This window comes from Thermobia domestica, chromosome 5 (assembly GCF_964235325.1).
Source record: "Thermobia domestica chromosome 5, izTheDome1.hap1.1, whole genome shotgun sequence".
NCBI classification, from domain to species: domain Eukaryota; kingdom Metazoa; phylum Arthropoda; class Insecta; order Zygentoma; family Lepismatidae; genus Thermobia; species Thermobia domestica.
Genome location: NC_137458.1, coordinates 324,051,512 through 324,076,241, shown reverse-complemented (window position 1 = coordinate 324,076,241; position 24,730 = coordinate 324,051,512). Strand labels below are relative to the sequence as shown.

Here is a 24,730-nt window from a genome sequence, read left to right as displayed (position 1 = left end):
GCTCATGTGGCTTCCTTTACTGTATTTGTAAATTTACAATATTTGGCATAATGTGAATACAATTTGTTTTAAAATTCTCATATATGCTTTCTGCATCTGAATGCTTCCCTCCAAATTACAGAGAAATCGGCGCCCTTGCTTCCTTCTCTTCTCTTTAATTCCATCTTTCCTTCTATGACTGTTTGAAATTAGAAGGACTTCATGTGTGACACGCTGCAATACCTTAAAAAAAAATCATGTGAGTATGTGTTTATTCGTCTCTCAAATTGCATCCACACATACGCTACACACTTTCATTCACAGTACTAATTTCTGAATTTGAGAGTATTCTTGTATGGGGCTAATCGCTGTTCGTAGCACTATAAATAAAACATTATTATTATTATTATTATTATTATTATTATTATTATTATTATTATTATTATTATTATTATTATTATTATTATTATTATTATTATTATTATTATTATTATTATTATTTATGCCTTCAGTACATATTGAAGTAACCTGTCCGAAAACTGACCACCGTGTCCCAAGAGGACTGATTTTACTCCATTCAATGATTCGAATAATTTTGATAGCAGAACTACATATCCGCATTGTATCCTACCCTCTATTTTAGCCCTGACCGAGACATGTGTTCCAGACAAGTGGTACTATACGTCTGTCATTATACGCTTCGTTACTTTATAGGAGTGAGTTAGTACTTGTTGTAAGTGACTGAGTTTTAAGAAGACACGTAGAGAATAAAGTACTTTAAAGAGGACTTCCTGTGCGACACGCTGCAATACCTTTTTAAAAATAATAAAAAAAAATCATGTGAGTATGTGTTTATTCGTCTCTCAAATTGCATCCACACATACGCAACACACTTTCATTCACACACACATGGAAACCTCTGGTTATTATATGGTGCCTACTGCTCTCCAATATACAATACATACAGTACAATGAAATTCTCACTTGACGCCCTTTGTGGGGGTTGCCGGGAGTTAGTTTGCCACTTGCGTGAACTTGAATACGAGTGTCATAGCTGTGATTCCAACACGTCAATATGACATGCGTTTATTAGGGCGTGACGTCACTATATGATGAGTGGCAGGAGGGAGGTAATGCTGAAGAGGTTTCAATTAGCTTTCCCATTTTGTCTCGGGCGTTCGACCGCGCAGTTCCTATACAGGAGTCTTTTATATCGATAAGAGCGTCTTTTGGGCTACGGGAAATGTAGTAGGTTGTGGATCAGACGGGGGATGGGGGTGAGGAGAGGATCGTAATGACCTCGGAATGAGGTTTGCACAAGCGCTACTGTTGTTGCAGCCTCCTCTGATTGATGCATATGGTAATCGGAGTAATGAGGTGTGAATAGACCAGAGGGATGTTGCCTGCCGCAAGGGCGGACAAATACAAGACACAACGAGAGAGAGGAGGAGGGCTGACAGAACAGCATGACTTCAAGTTCTTTTTTCAAGATTATCTTTATCTCTTCCTCGCTCATGTTTCCGTGGTTTGGAAGTTATTGCAAAAATTCAAATAGTTTATTAATGTTAAAACTTACCCGTTTAAAATACCTACTCACTGCGAAATTAAAATACCGGCAATTTTACAGAGATTATATGATATATTCAAGTAGATAAAAAATAATCGAAATGTGGAACAAGAGTGCACTAGTCAATACTAGTGTCTCTGGCATGTAAAATTGGGGGGGGGGGGCATCAAAGAAAGTGATTTAAATGGTACTACCTAGCACAGCCTGTTTATTAACTTCGATTCCATTTGTTACCTTTCTGCTTACCTTCACGGACCCCCTAAAGTATATCAAGAACTCGATTACAATCGTTTCACAGCCTAAATATTATATTCCAAATAAATATAATTATTTATATGATATTTTGTCGTAAGTAAGTAAATTAAATTTGAATAAAATATTGAATATTTTGTACTTCAAAATATTGGGGGGACGCTTCCCCTTTCTTCCCCCCGCAAGAGACGCCCGTGCTAGACAATATTATTATGCATAACGTACCGTAATTAGGAGTCACCTAGTAGCTTTCCGTTTGCAGCCATTTAGAAACGTGGAAAGAAAGGCCGATTTTCTAAATGGCTGGAAATCCAAAGCAGATAAGTTAGTCTTGAATGATAACGGTATCTCATACTAAATAATGTTGTCTTGTGAGATCTTGTTCCACTTTTCGATTATCTTTTATCTATTTGAACATATCACATAATTACTGTAAAATTAGGGGTATTTTAATTTCGTTGTGATTAGACCTCTTAATTTTGAACGAGTTTGGTTTACCACCAAAACTCCTTTATACATTTACCGTCCACGAAACCAATGGCCGGAAGACAAACCCATGTCCCTTAGTCTGGAGACAAATATTCCTCAAGAGTTACTTGGTAGATCACCATTAACTTTGGCCAAAATAAAGAAGGTCAAAATTTAGAAATCGAGTTTGTTGATGGAGGTGATTCATTAGCAAAAGTTGTTGAAATCAACCATTTCTGGTTTCGCCAGCAGTTGATGATTTATAGAACAAATGACAGTAATAGATTAGAAGAAGAGGTTTCTTGCACTCATTTAACCGCCCCAAGTACACATCTGATCTCCATGGTTTGATTAACTCTCTACTAAAACCAGAAGTAGTAGAAATGTAATACAACTTCCGGTGTTGATATTGATCTATATAGTAGGAAAACGATAAGAGAGAGAGCAAGAAGTGTTTCTTTTTTCTTGAGGTCGATGTAGTGCTTTAAGAATAGGTATAATTTTCTTTCTTAACTCTGCATTCAAACCGGAAATGGCAAAATAAACCACTTCTGGTTTTAGTGTTGATCACTATAGAGTTTAAACGGTGATAGATTATCTGCAATCTCTTAAGCACCTCAAGAATATATTCCATTTCCATTTTAATCTGTCTACTAAAACTGGATATTGTAGATATCTACTACCATTTTCGGTTTTGATAATATTTTTTTAAAATTACGTCACCAAACTCTTTCACGTGGTGTACTCGTGACACTGCTACCAGTTATTTGTGAAACTTTGATTTTGATTTTATTTTCAGTTTAGTGTCCCGTTCATCAGCGAGGCTATATGAGACAAGGACCCACAATTTAACATGGAATCCGAACCACATGTGCTCCCGCCGGGAATCGAACACATGTCTCCTACGCCAAAGGTGCGTACGCTAGCCGATTAGCGACGAGGGAGCTCAAGATTCAATTCTAAGATGTCTAGTGTCGCCCATGAAATGAACCGAGACGAGAAATAAAGTTTTCTCTTCTCGAAACTTTGATAAAAATTCCGCCTCATAAAATTTTCAGAAGTCTCAAATTCCATTTTCGAAGAATTCTTTCTCTTCTCGTCTGCATCGTCGGAAAGATTTTTTCACCTTGTCTAGAGTAATGGGAAAGCTTTTCTCGTCTCGTCTCAAGAAATTTTCTCGTCTCTTTTCCCAAGTTTATGTGCAAAATTTATGTTCTGATTTCTTCGTAATTTCATCTACAAGTTATAAGAACGCCTCTACGTGACAAGAGGTCTACAAAGGGTGCGATATAACAACATTCAGACGATAGTCCTTATTATCATAGGGCCAGTGGCGTATTTACGATTTTATTTCGGGGATACTTTGCTAACTTTCGAGGGGTAGCTTTACCTGGAAATGTGAAAATTCTGCAAGATATTTCATGTACTTTACTATAGTAAGTAAGATTTCGGGGGGTCCTTAAGCCCGGAAGCACCCCTAAATACGCCACTGCATAGGACTATATTGTTAACTAACTTCTATGTCTTTAAACTTTAATAAATGTTCATCATTATGTTACTATATTCACCTTATCGATTTGTAGTTTCTATACTATGAATCTGTAATACTTAAACAATGGTTGAAATCTAAGTAATGTTGGCCGTAAGACCTGTGAAAATTTGTCTAATCTCCTTTCGAATTTGAGAAGGTAATGCTCGTCTGGACTCTCTTGCCTTGTCGGAGGCGCGGTGGCTCAGTGGAAGAGCGTTTATCTCCGGTGCTTTGGGTCCCTGGTTCGATCCCAGCTCACGACGTGTGGACTTTGTGGTGGACAAACACCGTGCTCGTAGGTTTTCTCGGGGTTTTCTCGTTTCCTTCCACATTCTTAATTTCACTCATTTCTCATCATCACCGTCTCCTTTAGCCTAACCGGCATAACCGAGGGACGTAAAACTTAAAGATTTCATTTTTTTCTCTTGTCTTGTGTTCGATATCAAATGAAATGAAAGCAAATGAATTTTTTTACTTTAACGTCCCTTTATTATCCCCTTTTAGGCTAAGGGAGACGTTGATTCAAGTAAGTGAATGTTGGTGGAAGAATTGGTGGAATGAGAAAGTGGGAGGAAACTGAAATATCCCAAGAAAACCCATGGACACGATGCTGTCCACCAGAAACTTACTTTACTGGGGATCAAACCAAGAACCCCAGAGGTAAACGCTCTACTACTGACCCACTGTGCCCCGACACATAAACAAAAGTAAAGTTTATACGAGGGTGGGCTGATAAGTAGGGTGATAAGGGCCCTACCCAGAAGGACTTGAGCTGTAGGCATGAAAGGGTGAGGCTATTCAACATAGTCCCCTCGTAGGTCAACACACATAGCACTTCGATGCTGCAACTTCTCCAATCCCTCCTAAAAAAAAAAAAAAAAAAAAAAAATCTCAAGGTCTGCAAAAAATTGTTCTGCAACTGTTATCACCTCTTCATCACTGTGAAATTTCTGTCCTTTCAGTGCTGTTTTGATTTTTGGAAACAAATAATAATCAGAAGGGGCAAGATCTGGCGAGTAAGCTGGGTGGTCAATGCACTCAAACGCTAGGTCCCTCAGAAAATCCATTGTTCTGCCAGCCTTGTGGACGAGAGCATTGTCCTGCAAGAACAAGACACCTCGTATCAACTTTCCCCGGCGCTTTTCTTTACCTTATCCAGCAGGCTGCAGTAATACTCTCCAGTTATGGTTTGGCCCTTTGGAAGGTAGTCTGAGAGCAAAACACCATCCTTATCCCAGAATATTGAGGCAAACACCTTCCCTGCGGACTTTTGTGCTTTGAATATTTTGGGCCGTAGAAATCCTGAGTGGCGCCACTCGAATGACTGCTTTTTGCTTTCCGGATCAAAGTAATGCAACCACGTTTCATCCTGGGTAACAAGCCGATTCAAAAAAATCGTCCTTGGAGTTCGCAAAATGCCGTAAAATCACCTGCGATGATCTCACACGTTCGCGTTTCTGATCCGCGCTCAAACATTTCGGAATCGATTTCGCAGAAAGCTTGCGCATGTCCAACTGATCATGGATTATTGACCCAACACATTCTTTGGATATGTGCACTTTGTCAGCTATCTCCTGAAGTGAAATCCGTCTGTTGCTCAAAATCAGGTCATGAATCTGGTCCACTTTTTCCGGAGTTGACACTGACACTGGCCTGCCACACCTGTCACCATCTTCTGTTGAAAATTCACCACGCTTGAAGTTCGCACACCATTTCTTCACAGTGGAGTATGAAGGGCACTGTCCACCCAATGTGTCTAGCATGCAACCATGAATTTCCTTGGGCGACTTCTGTTGCAGGAAGAAGAACTTCATTACACCTCGCAACTCCTCTTTGGTGAATTTGACATCTAGCTCCGCCATGGTTCATTCAATTATCTGTAAAATAAAAACCGTTCATGGTAGAATCGTGAAATTTGGTACTTAGACATATAAGAGATCAGCATTTTACCTGACATCAATTACATAAGGGTAGTGCATTTGGAAGGGGGTCAGACCGAGAACTTATCAGCCGACCCTCGTATCTTGCTAAGTTACCAAATCAAATCTCTTTTAACTGCCTAGGAATTCTTATTTTTAAATCCGAACCTGGTTATAAGATTCTAGTACTACTACTATCACTACCACTACCACTAATAATAATAATAATAATAATAATAATAATAATAATAATAATAATAATAATAATAATAATAATAATAATAATAATAATAATAATAATAATAATAATAGGAAGATTCGATGGTTTTCTTGTGGGAGATAATATATAGGACTGAGCAATCAGATGCTTTAAGCTTCGGATTGTTCAATGATGCACTGCTTGGAATGGTAGATTTGATTTGGAAACCGTTCAGCAGCATCCGTGGATTCCAGCGAAAGCAACGCTAGGGCTTTACCTGTCTCATTGCTGCTCAGCCGAAAGGATTTAGTCTCAGTCGGGACGAAACGAACGCAATATGGGTTTACCCTTTAGTAAAGAAAGAAAAAAAAATAGGAGTTTTAAACAGGTAACGAAAAAGGCAAAAGGAAAGGGGTATCTGTCTCGTTCCCGTTTGTGTCGTTGTGAACGTAACGTTTCCATGCAAATGTTTCCCAAGAGATTTGACTCCAAACAAAAGGAATCTAGAAGAAGATAAAAGGCAGGGGGTAACAAATTGGGCGCTATGCTGTGAAATCTTTCAGAAACGGAACAACGGGTAAAAGGAGAACACCCTCGTCCTATCTTCCGAGTTTTCCTCGGAAGACGAGTGGCGTAGAGTATATCTTCGGAAAATGAGGAAACAAATCGCCTTTGATTAGATTGGGTCTGTGGCGTTTGTGAAGCTTTCTCTATTCTTATAAGGTTACGTTTTCTACGGGATGAAGACGGGAGAGGGGAAGCGGGTAGAGGAAAGAAAAATAAAAAGGATTTTTACAGAACATAGTTTGGACCTACAACCTACATACAATGCCAAGATGTTTGCCTATTTTTTCTATCATATGTTTTTGTGAAAGATTTTGTTTGCAAGGAACACATGCACAATATTCTATATATAAGAGAGTATAGTGTTCATATCTGCTTAAATAACATAGCAGAACTCAAGTTTATCACATGCTCATTTGAATGTGGTCATATAGTCCTATTCTCAATTTCTTTGGCTTTCGCTTGAGTTTTCTTTAAAACAAAGAAACAAAGAATCACGAATTTTTAGGGTGAAACATTAACAAAGTACAAGAGAAATATTTTACTGTGAAATTACAAGGTAATATTTGGGCTGTTTAATGACAAGCATTAGAAAAGTCATTTTTAACTGGCCAATGTGGCAACATAGTCAAGGTCATTCACTTCTTTCCGCAAAGTAAAGGAATAGTTTCCTCCGCAAGAGGGAGCGGTGGCGGAGGTGGGTCCGAAGTATGCTTCATATATTTTTCGAGGGCACACTTGAAATAAAAAGGCTCTAGCATCTGCTGCTCCTAAACAACAATCATGCGCCTTATTGATGTACAAAGGCTCTCCGAAGAGCCTCGTGCAGATCTGAGGATGTAAATGCAGCTCAGCCGTTCCTTTTGCAAGTGTTTTGAACCATTGGACCCAGCGATGTCCGAACTCTCGAGCCCGTTTGAGTCATAGAAGTGGATTGGTAAGACCCCGAGTCCAAGCGAGCATAAGTTCTAATGAGGCTAGAGGGAGCCCGATCACGAGCAAATGCTAACCTCATTCAAATAGTGAGCCCGAGCCAGTACAAATATGAACAAGGGAGAGCCTATTTTAGAATAATGAGCCTCAGCTAATGCAAGACCCTCTGGTCACCTCTAGTGCTGAATCATTTGTATACAGTTTTGTGCGTACAAAATTTAGAAGATTTGAATAATCTGAAAGTGGATCCAACCACCTCGGTGCACTGGTCATACTGTATATTCCATAAAAAGCACCGGGATGTCGCTGTAGTGCAAAGTGTTTTATGTTTACGTACTCTGTACGTTAGAAGTTCTAAACACGAATTTGTAGCTGAAATTTTAAGAACATCTATAAGTTACTACACGTAATTAGTTACAATTATGTTACAGTACATATGTGAAATTCAGTAACCGTAAATTCTAAGGTTACGGGGTAAAATTAATACAATATCCAAATTTATATTACTTGGTGGAAATATTATCCCAATATCTTCTACATCAGATTCTTTCACTCAAATTTACTTTTACTTGACTAGACACGGGTGAGAATGGAAAGCATAGTACGTGTTTCTCGCACTTGTTTTCTACGCGTATACCCACAGTCGCTAATGCGCCTTGTCCTATGAACTGACTACTACACTGCTACAAGCTTACTCCAATAGTAAAAGAAGGAGAAATTGATTCTGCCCTGGATCGCTCTCAAGAATTATTAAAAGAAAATTGATAATATCACCAAGAATGATCCTGTCATGAGGGATTGTCAGTATTGCACTCGCGGTGTTCCGTTTACTAATCCTTACATGCACTAAACGTTGTGCTATTACAGCTCCGTACGGAGAAACAGGAGCAAGAATAGAAACAAAGATGATTTTACATGGAGCAGACTACTAAAGATGACTCAGTGTATGGAAAACCTAAAGAATATGACTTTAACAAGAATTGAGCTCCTTAAGTGAAGTACGGGAATCATCATTCCAACCGGCCAAGTGCACTGTGAAATCTAGACATCCAACTCATTTGCCAGTGCCTACCGCCAACCGATTTACATCACTCGACTATTCAGATGCCACTCTGCCCTTCGTGGTTGATACGACGATAAACACTTTTGGTTCAAATACTTCCGATATTCAGTTACCTTCAGGTAACTCATCTGTCCAATCGTTGCATAGCTGTAAAAAGACTGCACCTTTCTATAGTTATAATTACCCAACAGAGAAACGGTAATTGTAACTTAATAATTTGGAAATTTGTTATTGCGTAGTAACGAAAGCACCATTAAATTTCAATGCTCAAATCAAGAAGATTATATAGTACTGGATCAGTTCTACAAAGAGTTTAAGCTATCCTATTCAATGGAAGCTGATAAACTTGAATCTGACTTTAAAGTTATCAGGAAATTACAAATCGATACTCAATTGGACAATACAGGGGTTGACATAACAAATAGAGAGTACGACGTAATAAATATACAACAAATGATAAGGAAACTCAAAAGCCTGATGCCACTCTTCCTCGTTACATTAAAGAAAACTCTCGAAGCAAAGACGGTTTACCATCTTCGTTTCCTGGAATTCTATAAAATTTCAGTGGAACCATGCTTTCCCAAGCAGTATGTCCAATGTTATAGATACCAAAGTTAGCAGCATCGCAATCTTTTTTCTACGTAATCCCCCGATGTCTGAAATGCTAAGACATTCATTTCACTTACCAGTGTAGTAGAAGCAAAGAAAACAACTCGTCAAGTGTTCAAATTGTGAATGAAATCACTCTGCAAACTTTAAAGGATGTCCAATGATCCATCCAACTCATCATAACCCAACGAGCTCCGAAAGAAGATCAAATCATCCACCACTTTCAGAAGATATTGCACCTCAGCCCAAGGAATTATCAGCTACACAACCCACTTCGCTAGCAAAACCAACTCAAGCAGACGCTCCACCACACATCAAGAAAAGTTAAAAGTGGAACTGGTAGTTGATACCAGTTCTATAGTCAAGGATACCATCTTATTTTTCAAGGACCTCAAACTATCTACACTCCTTGGTGCATTCAAGAAGAAGATATTAGAACTTCGCCAGGCCTAAGATACTTTCACCAAATGTTCTACTTTAATAGAAATTCTAGCTGACTTTATGCAACCTAAAAAAATCAAGCAGCGATTCATCTGGTCACCTTTCGGATGGGTGGTCTTTTCAGAACCACACCAAGTGGCAAATTCTCATGGGTTCCGATCAGCCAATTTAGGGGCTGGTTATCCTTATATTTAAGACATGCAGCAGTCAGTCAATTCATCATAACAACATAAAAGAACGAGTCAATCAGAGTTTCCTTCGCAGAAGACAATCACCATCACGTTACACCCAATGTGCACCTAGCATTTGCATCGATATATCAACTGAAGTTGCAACATTGGCTCTTCTTTCACATCACATCAAATGCTAACTCACCATATATGATGAGGCAAAGATTCTCGACTGACCCCGGAACTCACATCATTAAAACTCATCAAGTACTAGGTCAGGTGTCCTCCAGCTTCAAACTGCCCTAAACAGGGATACAGACAAAACTAGATTGTAGTGACCACCTTGCCAAAATTGTGCGTTTTCCACTCTTTGTCATTTTTGTGGCATAAAAGTTTGCAGGCATATTAGTATAGCAAATAAATATGCAGGTATATCAGAAACCTATACCCAGATAGTGATCAGGAGCCAGAAAAAGAAGAGCATAGCAGTGTTGCCAGACCAGTCAGTTGGAAAAGCAGGAGATTCGAAGATAAAAAAAACAGAAGAAAGCAGCAGACACATACAGTGATGGCGTTTGAATGTAAATCGGGGGGGGGGGGGCAATAAAATTTGCCATTATTAAGAGGGCAGTAGTCAAAACAAGCAATCCAGAATTCGTTTCCGATGAACTACGTTGAGCAAATTAAAGTGAAAAGTCCCGATTTATATTGATATTATTTGATACAAACATATGTGAAGTAAAACGTAGTGAAAGAGCAAAGTAGAGTGGGAAAATGTCTTTTCACGCACGTAGCGATAACGTAGCTATATTGTGCAGTCACACGTGACTTTGGCGTAAGACGATTTCTTGCTGACGATCGCGGAGAAACGATCTAAGCTACTCTTCCAGCCCAAGTCCCAATTTAAACAACACTTACTTGTAAATCTTACAGAAAGTCATAAAAACGCTAACCATAAGTCATAAAAACGCTAACCATAATGCATATAGAGAATGACGTACAGTTGTATTCTTTGGATTCATATTATATACAGTAAAGCTCTATAACTATATGCTGTACAGAGCTTTCTGTATTATAACAGAAATTTCGTCTTTTTATGTGAGAAAACATTGAAAATTCAACATTAATAATAATAATATTTCTTCAACTTCTCGAAGTAAGGAAAAAGCAGGAGATTGTTCACTTTTCATTTTTTTCGCAGTAGATCAGTAGAACGTAGAGAAAGCAGGAGATCTCCTGCAAAATCAGTAGATCTGGCAACACTGGAGCATAGAATGTATTAGAAAAGAATTAATCAATCAAAGAATATTTTTTTGTGAGGCAGCCTTAAATTTCATCCCTGTCAAAGTAATATGTAGACTTGAACGAAAAGAATCCATTTCATTTATGTACCAGACTCATTCCCTTTCCTACCGCAGATGCGTGTTTATGAGAAGTATAAGTTCAAAGAATATATCAATTTGATTACGGGTTCCTCATAAATATGATTATTGACTTTCACGTATGTATTGTTAAAAAATCTGTAACTAATAACGTGCATCTGATTATATCTTTTAAAAATATTTAGTTTACAAATTTGTATTTACAACTTCCAACAAATAAAGTCCATTAAAATAAAGAACTGACTAAATTACGGCGACATCTAAGTATTTTCTACATAATACACCGTACCTAACGGTTGGACCCTCTTTGTTCTCAAATGTAATCTTGTAATCTTCGCTAATTTTTTAATATTGACCAACTTTTTAATAAGACGAAATTTTTACTGTACGTTTTCAATTTGACACAAAGCAAGAAATAATTTGATTTTCGTCTCGTATTCGAGACGAGACGGGAAATTTGAGACGTTTCGTGGACAGTACTATTTCACATAAAATTTATATCTCAAATATTGTTTAGTGTGGTTATCTATCTGATGAGTCACTGTGTTTGTTTTTGGAGTCACTATGTGTATATCATGTTATTGGTTGAAGGTGTTTTCGGGAGGAAAATTATGAGTGATTTTCTTCATTAATTATAGGATGGACGGAAACTGAAAGTTAATACATATTAGATGATGGTGGTCTGCTTCCACACTTCAGATGCTGGCTAGATATGCTGCAGCCGTTTGGCCTAAGTTTTAGGCCGGCTCCGTCAAGGTCTGTCCCTTTACCTTGATACGCAAATTGCGATGTAACTCCTATGCTCTAAGGTAGTGGAATACGCGAACTACGCAGCGGACCTAAGTCCTGAGTGCCTACTGGTTAGTCCACTGGTCGAGGTGGTTCTGCTAGCGAGTCAGGTTCTCCCATGCTCTGCAAGCATGGTGCCCGAGCACCACCACCCGCCCATGATCGCCGTTACCCACATTCCTGGGTTAACCTCACATCAGTAAACGAATGCCACAGTATGCCTACCTCTCTACGTTCACTGGCTGCCGCCTTTCGAGTAGAGGAACCGCGCGCACATCGAGATACTCCCGTATATTATTCCAGATCCAATGGTATTTGTTAACTCACCATTTGGGTTTCATGCCAGTCTCTTCCGCCTTTCGAGTAGAGGAACCGCGCGCACATCGAGATACTCCCGTATATTATTCCAGATCCAATGGTATTTGTTAACTCACCATTTGGGTTTCATGCCAGTCTCTTATCCTACAGAGCTTCCTCCCTTTCACTGGGATCTAGAAACCGTTACCTAGATATAGAGGATAGACACTTTTTCCCACTCACCGTTCAGTCCCCATCTCGGTAGGATTGTCCAAGCAATACGGGACTTCCTCTAATTTCGGTAGAGGTATACCTTACATTTCCACAGCTACTGACTGATGTAGTCTGCCTGCCTTTAACACTGCAGTGGTCGCTTGGTTTAGTTTGACAGTAGTCCTATGGTGTATGAATTCCATGTCAATGAATTATTTAACTACTTTTAAATCAAACAGGATCTGCTAAGGTAACAAAAATAATAAATTGTAATAACCACAGAATTTACTGAAAGGGTAAAAAATCTGTCTGGAGGACTATTGTCCTCCGCGCGCCCACTCCAGTGTTAAAGACAATGGCAATTTGGCAGTGTTAAAGACAATGGCTCCCCGTAGGATCGTGGATCCTGCACCCAGTAGAAAAGGATAACAATCTGAGATGAAGGATTTTTTCCCACTTTTCAGGTATTACTGTGCGTTAGGATACGAGTACCTCATCCTTCACCCAAGAACACTAACGAAACGCTCTTTGAGGGCTGTTTCATACGTTTTGGGGCACCACGTAGTCTACCGGCTCAAGGACGCAATCTAGTTGCCCATTTCGGAGGATAGCCGAAGCCTCACATCCGCTTGTAGGTTGTTACTTGCATATCCCTGCTACTCAGAGAGCAGACCTGCGGTTCGTTGCGGGTATACCAGAATGTAACGTGTTTCCAGGTACTTCCCGAGTTCCAATCTTCCCCTCCAGCACTGACCTACTACAATGCATGTATCCCCTGCAGACCTAGAGGGGATTTCTTCCCCTTTCTCGGCACGGACTTGGGACTGGCCATGGTTCATTTCTTGGTTTATTGTGTTTTAATACTGTTAAATAGTAAGAACACATGAAAGTCTGTCCAACCATATGGCGAACATTTCAGCCGGTAACTGTATACAGGACTTGGGTTTAAAAATGATGAATCTGGCGTTTGCCGTCTGGTTCAAAATGATGAATCCAAGGTTCATCTCCACTGATAATACGCCTGAGAAACGCCTCGCATTCGTTATCTTAACGATCCAGTAGCTTAACGGATGACAGAAGGCTATTCTTCTTTGGCGCACAAAGAGAGTGGCGCGACCATCTTTACTTCGCAACAGCCTGAAGAAGACTGATGTGATAACAGTGTTGCCACAGTCCTAGCTCTAAAGTGGGCTGAAAAATAGTACCAAATTGAAACAAAAAAGGCTGAATTCATTATTTTATACCAGTGTAATACATAGTTCTAAAACACGAAACTAAAACAGGTAAAGTTCTAGTACACTCCCCCTCCCTCTCTTCCAAGAGTTCCAATCAAGAAAGTGGTCTTTTAAAAAAATATATATTTTTTAAAAACATTCAAACAGGAGGACCCTGAACAATCGTAGAAGTAGATGAAAATTTTCTAACAGGGGCCGCAAATTAAAACGCAAAACAGTCATCTTTAACAGGGCTGCCCACAAAGGGGGGGCTATGACGCAAACTGTCTCAGTTAAATATTTTGGGGGTTAAAAATCTATATAAATATGTTTGAGGGGATGTAAAAATTAATCGAAAAGATTTTTTTTCATGGAAGAACACCTACGGATAGACAATTGGGGGGGGGGTGCATCATGGACATAAGGGGGGTGGGCACTACTGTCTTTAGTATGTTTCGTAAGGAAACCAAACCAGCCTCAATTTTAAAGTAACCAGAATCCAGAATATCGAACACTCAATCCAACGTTTTTTTTTTTTTTTTTTTTAATCTAAAATGACTCTTTCTCGTCCGCTTCATGCGCCCATCTAGCTTCACTTGTTTCCCGATAAGCATCGAATTACGAGTTTTTCACACAAAGTTCGTAGTATTATGTGGTACAGCGTCACAGAATGGATGTTCAACAGCATTATTAAGAAACCAACACACAGTGTAAGTAACGTGAGATGTAGGAAAAGTCTTACTGACACTTTTGAAAATGTGACAAGTATTTGTTAAATGGTGCTGAATTGGTTAGAACTGTACCAACTTTTCCATAAAAGGGGCTGAAAATTCCAGCGTGGTACCAACAGGCCGAAGAAAGACAAAAAGGTCTGAATTTGGTACAATTGTACCAAGTGTGGCAACATTGTGTGATAACGCTGCAACCTACCAAGCCAAAGCATAGCGTCTGGTAAGCACATAATGGTGTAGAACCAACCTAAAAAGGAATAGAAAAATATTGGAGTTAGTTATTGACTTACTCTCGTATTTTCGCATTTTATGACGAATTTCGTCCTTGAAACTTCGTTTAACAAAAAATAATAGCATATAAGGGACAAAGCTTCAAGAAGGTTGAGTACAATTAAATATAAAATAAGGATATTGAATTTTATTTGTGGTGCAAAGTGTTATACGAAAAAAGCACATGCTTTAAGTTTAAATTGTCTCGGGAAGCTAATCTTCCCAGAATTTCATGTTCCACCGTAAACCAAATTCACTCAAAAGTATGACAGATGCAAAAAGAAATAATATCTCGAACATTCAGTCCAAAATTCTAGCAATTACTGATGAATTAAAATCACGAATTCCTATATTTTCTAGAGGTTTTACAATGTGTCCGAATTGATTTGGTTGTCATAACAATCTATTTGACATAATAGTGTTACATGCTAATTTAGTACCGTGGACTTGCTTTATTTTGCTCATATGTGAAATCGTAATTGTTTAACCATGTAATGATGATATATCCTACTGGGTATTGAATATATGAACTATATTGTTCTTTCACGTTACGTAATTAGATACAGAGCATTTGATGACGTCACATTTATCTAATTCGTAGTATGAAATAATATATTCCGTCATTCATGTAAAAAGAAAAATGGAATTAGTTATAATATAAATAAATATAATAAAGGAAAATTATATATATCTAAGTAATAAAGAAATTTAAAGTAGATATAATAGAAATGAATTAAGCATATTAATGTTACTGCAAGTTATATCTATATCTATATCTATCTATCTATCTATCTATCTATCTATCTATCTATCTATCTATCTATCTATCTATCTATCTATCTATCTATAAGGAGTTTTTCAAAAACTATTGTTTTGAGTCTTTTAGTCCTAACTTTCCGAATTTATATTAATTTATTAACGAACAGCAAAACTTGTCTAAATCATTTCCTTAAGAATTAGGCCTACGTTTTACGTTAATATTTTCTTCTTTTAAAATTATATGACTCTATTTCCGGCGGGAGCTCATGTGGTTCGAATTCCAAGTTAATCAGTAGGTCCCGTCTCATATAGCCTCGCTGCTGAAAGGGATGTTAAACTGAAAATCAACTCAACTGTATGAATCTAGAGCGTAAATATTTTTTTTTCAGCTATTAAGGAACACGTGATAAAAAAATTATCTAAAAATGCGTGCAGTATTTTTAATTCTTGAACTTTCTTTTTCTATAGTAAATTTGTAAAACATAGTACAGTACATAACAACATTTATAAAGAGTACTAAGAGATCAAAAAATATTAGTAATAGCGTATTTTAGTATGAAAAGTATGATTTGATTTTAATCGTATGAGTGGGGCAAGAAGTGGGTTATTTAACAGCTTCGGCCTACCTGGCTTCTTTTGTTATCTGGCCTACTCTTCCATCATATTAGGCCAAATAAGGCCCGTAACAAGTAATAAACCTGTCATATATTTTTCATGAGAATACGGGACACCTTTGATCTCTTCATTCCCTCCTCTTAAACCTTCCAACATGATTCAATGAACTTTTGCTCTGTTATGAACTACAGTATAATAGACGAAAGTTCCCTAGGCTACAACTACTTTTCTCTCCTTGTTCTCTAACATTAATTATACGGAATGAAGATATTTACACTAGTTCACAATTGCCAAGGAACAACTGATTTGTGCCACGTACCATTCTAGTTCATTCGTTAATTACAGCATTTCCAGCCAAGTCAGAATTTTTGACTTTTCATCTTTCGAATAAACTGATATTGATAGCAGAAATGGGACGGGACTAAAATACGGTACATTTGCCTATCCCAACTAAATTTAAGGGGACGCAGGACACTCGGACCCAAAAGCGGGACTGTCCCGGTTTTTACGGGACATTTATGGCAGGCTTAAGTAGGGAGGAACTAGTGGGGCCAAATCCCGTAGCCAACTATGCGTCACTATGTGCTATGCACAAATACAATGTAGATATTTGTAAAAGATGGCTTATTTTAACCTCTACCAGATACTATGATAAGAATACATATAAATAACCAGACATGTAAGGAATCAGACACCACTTTTAGCGTACACGTTTTTCAGTATTTTATATATATATATTTACACTGGTTTTATATATATATATATACATATATATACATATATATATATATATATATATATATATATATATATATATATATATATATATATATATATATATATATATATATACATGAAAATTTGTATTGGTATGGATTGCCCTTTAGTGAACTAAAATTGTATTTTTTCATTTGTTTGGAATATTATAATGGATGAAGTAACAATCACTGAGACGACGAAAGGCAAGCCTGGTTCAAGTGTGAGGGGAAGTTACTTTACACAATATAAAAACAAGTTGACTGTAGGGCGCAAACATCCTAGTGGAAATATATAGCGGGCGCATTTTCCCCTCTTTTGCGGTAGGGCGCAATTTCCCGGGCGCAAAATCCTCGCATCCGTTTTTCGAACGTCTGGGTAGACATCTAGGAGCCAGCAGAATTAACAACTAAGAAGCAACAGGGAGGATATAATTTTTTAAAACACTGCTTCTTTGTTTTTAATTGCTAGAGGAAGGGAAAATATTAGACTATTAATTGAGCTTTTTAGCAACAGCTCCAAAGTTGAAAAATTTTGGCAAAATTTGCTATTTTACCACAAAAAATTGTGGTACTACACTAAATTTGTGCAGGTTGATTCGAATAAAAATGCACAATTTCGGGAAGTTTATGCAAAACTATGCTCGATTTAATTTTATAAAATCAATTTCAGTAGAAGTTACTCGTACCCATTGTACGTCCGATAATATTTTTTCATATGTTAATTTATTTTTCTGTAGTTTTACTTGTTGTCTTCCCGTTCTGCCTAAAGGCCCTCCAGCACTTTGTAGGAAATATTTTAAATAATCTTATCTTTAGGCAGAACGAGAATTCCCGTTCTGCCTAATCTTTTGAGACGGAAATTTCTGTCCAGGGAGGGATTTCTTCAAGAGAATCTTTCTTTAGTAATTGTTAACAGATTCTGTAAGAAGAATAACTATTTCTTCAAGTTTCGTCATAAATTTTAGATGTTATTCTACTTGTTCTTTTTGGAAAAGTGAATAGATACAATTCTGTTATTAGCTTTCTGTGCTTTAACATCTACTTTAGTAGATATTTATGTGATTTCTTTAAAATACCTGCAGAGAAAATTGATTGAATCAGTTGGAAGAAAGCCGTTTGAACCGTAACTGAAACTAACATGAAACAAGCTTATTTCGGTCTAATATGAAGTCAATTCACAACAAAACTTTATTTAGTTTCCCAGTAGTTCATCTCCAACATGCTAAGGTTCGGATTGATTGAAACTACAAAAAAACATACAAGTACTTCAATATGTGATATTGATATTTTGTATTTCTGCTATTTGCATTGGCAATATAAATATGAAAATAAAAATATATATGGTACTATTGCATATAGTATAGAATTATAGATATAAGGCAAATCAACTGATAAGGTGATGTCGAGAAAGGAATTATGATGTACACTAACTAAGAATAACAACAAACAGTTACGCCAATACATACCTCTCCTTACGCTATTACTTGCCTGTCTGACGCTAGTATATGTCTCTACCTAGGATATCGCTTACCCGTCCTTCAGTAACCGAATAAATACTTAGACCGTTTGGATACCAAATGAGGTAATAACTGAATAAATGTTTAGACCGTTTGGATGCCAAATGATCTAATGACTGAATAAATATTTAGACCGTTTGGATACCAAATGAGCTAATAACTGAATAAATATTTAGACCGTTTGGAATCAAGTGATCAAAGTCATAAAAAAAATTAAAAATGGATTAATGTTCTCATTCACTTCTATTCACGGGTATCGATTTTTTAAAAAAATATATATTTGTAAACAATACATTACAAGATCATAAACTGCATAGGTATTTCATTTGGTTGCCAACTTAACAGAAATAGAAATTATTCGTGAGGTATTGAACTTCAAATTTCTCTCCTGCAAAATTTGAAAATTTTGGAAATAAGCAACTTGGCATCCAAGCGCCTTGTACGATAGTATAAAGCTGGTTGATGAGGAAATTCAAATAAATATATAAAATAAATAAGTAAATTTGTCGAATATTAACAATTAGAATTTTTAATTAAGTACGATTTTAGCCTAGAGATAGTGATGTCAACGTGGAACCTTATGAAATCCCATCTCGAAAGACAGAAATTTCCATTTTGCTCTTAAATTTCCCACTCTCTATACTAACTTACATAATTTTCAAAATTTATAAAATATTAAAAATTGAAACTACTGTATATGACTTATTTTCTTCAATATTTGACTGAATCACTTATAAATTCCGATCTTCTGAAATCCTATTAAGTACTTTCCTTAATTAAAAGATATTAAATATAATATTATATATATATGATATTATATATATATATATGATATTATATATATATGGCACATTTTGCGTACTGCGAGTCTTAGAATGTTGAAGATGAACTACTGGAAAAATGAATAAAATTTTGCTCTGGAATAACTTGATATTAGATCGAGTTAAGTTTGTTTTATCTTCGTTTCAGTTACAATGTCAAACAGCTTTCTTACAACTGATTCAATCAATTTTCCATTTTCCTGCAGGTAATTTTCTTTTCTCTCTTTCTTTCTTTCTTTCTTTCTTTTTTTTTTTTTTTTTTTTTGATCGAAAGATCCAATATATTTGAGGCAAAAATTTTCTTGTAGGTCTTACACCTTGAGAACTACATAGAGTGTAGCCAAACCAAAACTACCGATTTACTCAGTATAATGTGCTTATTCCGTAAAAAAAAAAAAAAAAAAAAAAAATGAAAACTCGATTTAAGGACCGTTCAAAAATTTTGTGGCCCCTGATCAAAAAATTCAATATATTTCACACAATCAAACATTTTCTTATACGCCACATATTTTGTGAACTACCTACATATTGTGTAGCCAAACCAAAAATAACAATTTAGTCAGTATGATGTGCTTATCAAAAAAAAAAAAAAAAAAAAAAAACGAAAACTCGATTTAAGGACCGTTCAAACATTTTGTGGCTCCTGATCAAAAAAATAAAATTCAATATATTTCATGGAATGAAACATTTTCTTGTACGCCTCATATCTGAAGAACTACACATAGCGTAGCCAAACCCAAACTAATCACTTAACTAAGTGTGATGTACTTATTCCGTAATTTAAAAAAAATATATAGAAAAACCCGATTTAGGAGCCGTTTAAAAATTTTGTGGCCCCTGATCCAAAAACTAATTATTGTCCAAGATCGCAATCTTTTGATCCGTTTCTTTATCATTCCTAAAATTCTTGTTTAAATATTCATCTTAACTAAAGTAGATGTGAACAACACTGCTGATAAAGAGCTGTATTGTAGTTATATTTTGAGAGAAGAACAAGTATAATAACATCTAAAATTTATGATAAAATATGTGCAAAGTTTTAATAATGCAAATACAATCAACAATAATGCGCTTTTATGTATAGTTGTGTAATATGTATATAACAATGTGTATAACAAAATATATAACAATATATATGTATATGTATAACTGTGTAGACTATATACTAATAGCATACAAAATTTCAATCGGCTTGCGCAACCATTAAAAATTGTTCTAAAAATTTAAATTTTACCCGAATATCTATTTTCAGTGGTGCAATAAATGTTAGGGGTGCCGCAAGTGAAATTCGGAAAAAAAATGTTTTTCCCTAATTTTTGTATATACCAGGACCGGATCCAGGATTCTCTGAGGGGAGGTGCACCAATAACTACAAATACATTTGAATTAAATTTGAGTTTTTAAAATGCCTTTAGGCATCTATGATGTGAATGAGGAATACCTTTGGAAATGCTAAGTGTCTGCTCTCGATGAATTCTTTTCCTTGAATCTTCAGAAAATTGTCTTAAACTATTGATTTTGCAAAACTCACTACTAGCTTCTCACTTTAGTAGTGCATATTTACAACGAAGGGAGGGTGCAGATGTACCTTTGCACCCCGCTTATTCCGGCCATATATATATATATATATATTAGTGAAACTATACAAACTTCATTCTTCAGTTATTTCGTGTAAGACGTTTTAGAAATTGACTTGGTAGCTTTCTTTCCTACATTTATAATCTTTTATAAACTCCAGAGTACAATTTACATTCCTTTGTGCTTGTTTTTTGAGATTGAAAAGCATAATGCATAAATCATTTTCACAATAGCATGCACTTTCCAATAAGAAAATTTGACAATTAGCACTGAATTCACGTTTATTCAAGTATCATTAGCCTATATCCTGCTCATAGAGAATTATTTTGGAAATAAATGTATAAAAAATCCTATATATACTTCTAATTTTGACGAAAATTCAATTTATCCCTAATCGAAAAATTACTATTAAAAAATCCAACAAAATGAAATCTTTCCTACGGGTTTGCATTAGTGCCTACAAAGTGTGCAAGCTGGGCAGGGTTGCCACACTCGAGACTCGCGATGATGCCAAACACGGGTCTGAATTATGCTAGATTTTTGTAAATTATACCAGATTTTCAAATTATATTTCCTAACTAATTTTAAGGACACTCCCCTACTTATCTTCATTATTTTAATGAAGTGTATTAACTGTATTCATGTACAAATTTAATATGACGCTGTTAGGAATGATGATAAATGGTACGTTATAGGGGAGGATGGTCGAATTTATATTTTATGAATGGATAACATTTTAAGAAATATATATACAACATCCCGCTTCCGACACAGCGCTGAAGCATTTCTTTTAGTGTATTACTAGTTGTCCCCTGACGCTCAAACCCCTCCCCTCTAAAGTTGTAAATTGAAAGGAACAGGAACATCCCAGATAATAACACATTCAAGTGTCAGTTGGCAGTAATAAAACTATGGGTAAGAAAATATGTTTTGCAGTCACGTTTGCTATTTTTGAACATTTGCGTTTGCTCTGAATTCAACAAAAAATTACAACCTCAGAAATACTGACTGGTTTCATTGCTCCAACCATCGTTTCAACTAAAAAGAATAATTCGCGACGGTCTTTAAACCATCTAAATTTTCGTTCTTTTTCTTTTTAACAAAGGGTAACATGAAATTATGCTAGATTTAGCCAGGATGCTAAAGTCAAGATGCTAGATGCTAAATGCTTGTGGATTATGCTAGATCTAGCACCAAGATGCTAGATATGGCTTCACTGAAACTGGGGAAATTAGTTTACTACAATTTTAAAAATTTATTTCCATCATTGAGAAGATCATGAGATGATTAGACTATTCTTCAAATACATAATTATAATGTAGCAGATGATTAAGATGAGTTTTATATCACTATCCTTGAGATACAAAGTACGCATTGCCATTAAAAGCCATTGGAATGTGAGTGTCCACCTAGAACAAGCACCGATTCTCTAAAAAAAAATCTATTCTAAAAGAGGGTGTAATTTTGTAAAAGATTGCTGTCTTTCAAACTAAGTCTGAATAAAATACAAATAAACAAAACATGGCGGCCATCTTGTGACCATTTTTATCTACTGTGGATATACTCTCGTTCCCAAAACACGTACCGGAACACTAAAAGCTGCTGACATGAATCTTTCATTATATTTGCAATACGATGTGAAACGTTGATAGCAGAGGAAACGAAGACAGCGTGACACCTGTTGTGTTAAAAATTGGGAAGAAACACTCATCTTGATTTGTGTTTCCGTTTTCAAATCACAAAATTTTAAATACTAAAGTATGTTTTCTATATATATATATATACTTTTGTTCCAGTTTGTTTGTTATAAGTAAAAGTATTTTTATTATTATTGTTATTAAAAAATAATAATCATTTCTTGTATAAAACAAAACAAACTTAGGAAAAGTGTTTTCGGAATACGCAAAAAGACAATTGACTTTTTTTGTTTCTAATGTTTTTTTTTTTTTTTTTTTTTTTTTTTTTTTGCAGATAATGTGTTTGATAAATAGAAAACGTCAAAAGACAGGTAATATATAAGGAAACTTTATTGCAGTGTTCTTATGTTGGAACTAAGGATTTTTTAAAAATCGTGACGTTTCATTTTCTATGAGAGAAGTGTTATGATAAAAAAAAAGTTCCTTTTTCTTATATGTAAAAAAAAAATATATGTACGTACAGAATTCGTTGTAACAGTTGTACCGTTCTTACATAAATAATTAAGTTTGAAGTTCTATGCAAATTAAGCTTTATACACAATATTTTTGTTCCAACTTCTCTCACATTTGTATTAAAATAAATTTCATGTAAGAAAAATTTTATGAAGCATATAGATGCATATGTTTATCTATTAGTGCATAACTAACATGTCTTAAGCATATAAATGTGTAATTTCTTTCTTGCTCTTGTGGAGCATCACAATTCGCTTAACTTGAGAAACGCAACCGGTAAACTTTCCAGCAAACAAACACTTTTAACATTGAATTCGTCACAAAGAAACCTTGAAATGCTTTATCTCTTTTGGCACTCTAATTCGCAAAAGAAAAGTATGTTCTTAAACCCTCTGATGAGAAAAGAAAATATTCTGTTCGTATTTTTCTTATGAGTAAAGTTCAAATTTTCAGTTGTTTTTATTGGTACTAAGGTGTGTGATAATCCTCGCGGTCTGTGAGAGCCATCTAGTTTCTTGCTTGAAACTTATGTCGTAAGTGCTTCAACAGACAAAGGTGGTGTATAATATTTCCATTTTGAACCTCTCGTATGAGAATCTGTTTCGGGCTTGAGTCTTGTGAGATATAAGTGTTTCATTTAATATATAGTTACATACAACGTTTTAGGTCGCCATGTGCAATTATTCTACCACTTACGTAGTCTATATATCCCTTCATAGTTACGTATTTGAGTAAAATTACTGACATCTGCAATTCTTTTGTAAAGTATATTCATGTATATTTTTTATTTAAAGTATTTAATACCATAGATGATGCTGTACATTGTTCACGCGAGGAATCCTTCCTCTTAGTAATCTCAACCCCAAACTATTAAAGTAAGCCATTAATCTCAGACTCAACAAACACAACGTTCTATAAAAATCTGAGTGTTTAATAAATATTCAGAAAAATATGTTATGTGCAAAAAATGAAATGAAATGAAATCTTTAAGTTTTACGTCCCACGTTTTATGCTAGGCTCAAGGAGAGGGTGATGATGGGAAATGAATGAAATGGTGGAATGAAGAAAGTGGAAGGAAACAGAACCCCGAGAAAACCCACGCACATGGTGTTTGTCCACCACAAAGTTAACTTGGCGCAAGCTGGGATCGAACCAAGGACCCCATGCATCAGAGGTGAACGCTCTACCACTGAACTACCATGGTCTTCATGCTATATGCAATTGGGAAGAAAGGCACTCTCTCATTGTTGGCCCATTTCAACTTCAAGCTACTGAGACCATTGGAAATTCTCAGAAAAAATGTGACCATATTCGACAAAATTATGTATATATTTAAGATTGTTCAGGGGCTTAAGTGAATCCTGATATTTGATTGACTTCCGTTAGTTCCAAGAGTGGGGATTGTGTGAAATGATCAATAAATACATGCATCATATTGTATTAAAATCGAATAATATTTACATATAGAACCTTTTTTTTTTTTTTTTAACACCTTGGAGGGATGGAAGTTCACTCGCTAATTCTCGATTGATTTTTAAATCCAAGTAGTGGAAATGATTATGAAGTCTTAAAAAAGTCTCCATACATCATGAAAATCTAATAACTTTACGAAAGATATCTTGGACACAAGGGCGCCTATATTGTGGTTTCCAAGGTGGGAGGGCAAGTATACGCGACATCTTAAATATAGGTTCAAATTTTGCTGTAACTAATGTAAAAATTGTATTTGGTTTTCGATATTCCGAATTACAATTTCCTCTAGGGGGGAGGGGCGAGCGCCCCACCTTGCCTCCCTGATGGGCGCTTTTGCTTGGACATATTTTTTTTAATCTGAGGGGAGCGGGAGAGTAATCCATAGTACATTAGGGGACTAAATTCTCCACTGATTCTTAACTATCTGGAGCTTTTGTGGATAATTAAACAAATTACAATCAAGTTTTA

The 24,730-nt window shown here is 36.0% G+C and overlaps 1 long non-coding RNA gene across 2 annotated transcripts in view; it reads left to right on the top strand.

The window, feature by feature from the left end:
- LOC145684969 (uncharacterized) overlaps nucleotides 1–24,730 on the top strand; it is a 262,367-nt gene that overhangs the window by 135,925 nt on the left and 101,712 nt on the right. The window contains exon 3 of one of the 2 annotated variants that reach the window (XR_014131442.1): nucleotides 22,611–22,647. The exons of the other annotated variant lie outside the window; for it this stretch is intronic. This is a non-coding gene — a long non-coding RNA (uncharacterized LOC145684969). The remainder of the gene's footprint in view (nucleotides 1–22,610; nucleotides 22,648–24,730) is intronic. 2 annotated transcript variants of the gene reach the window in all.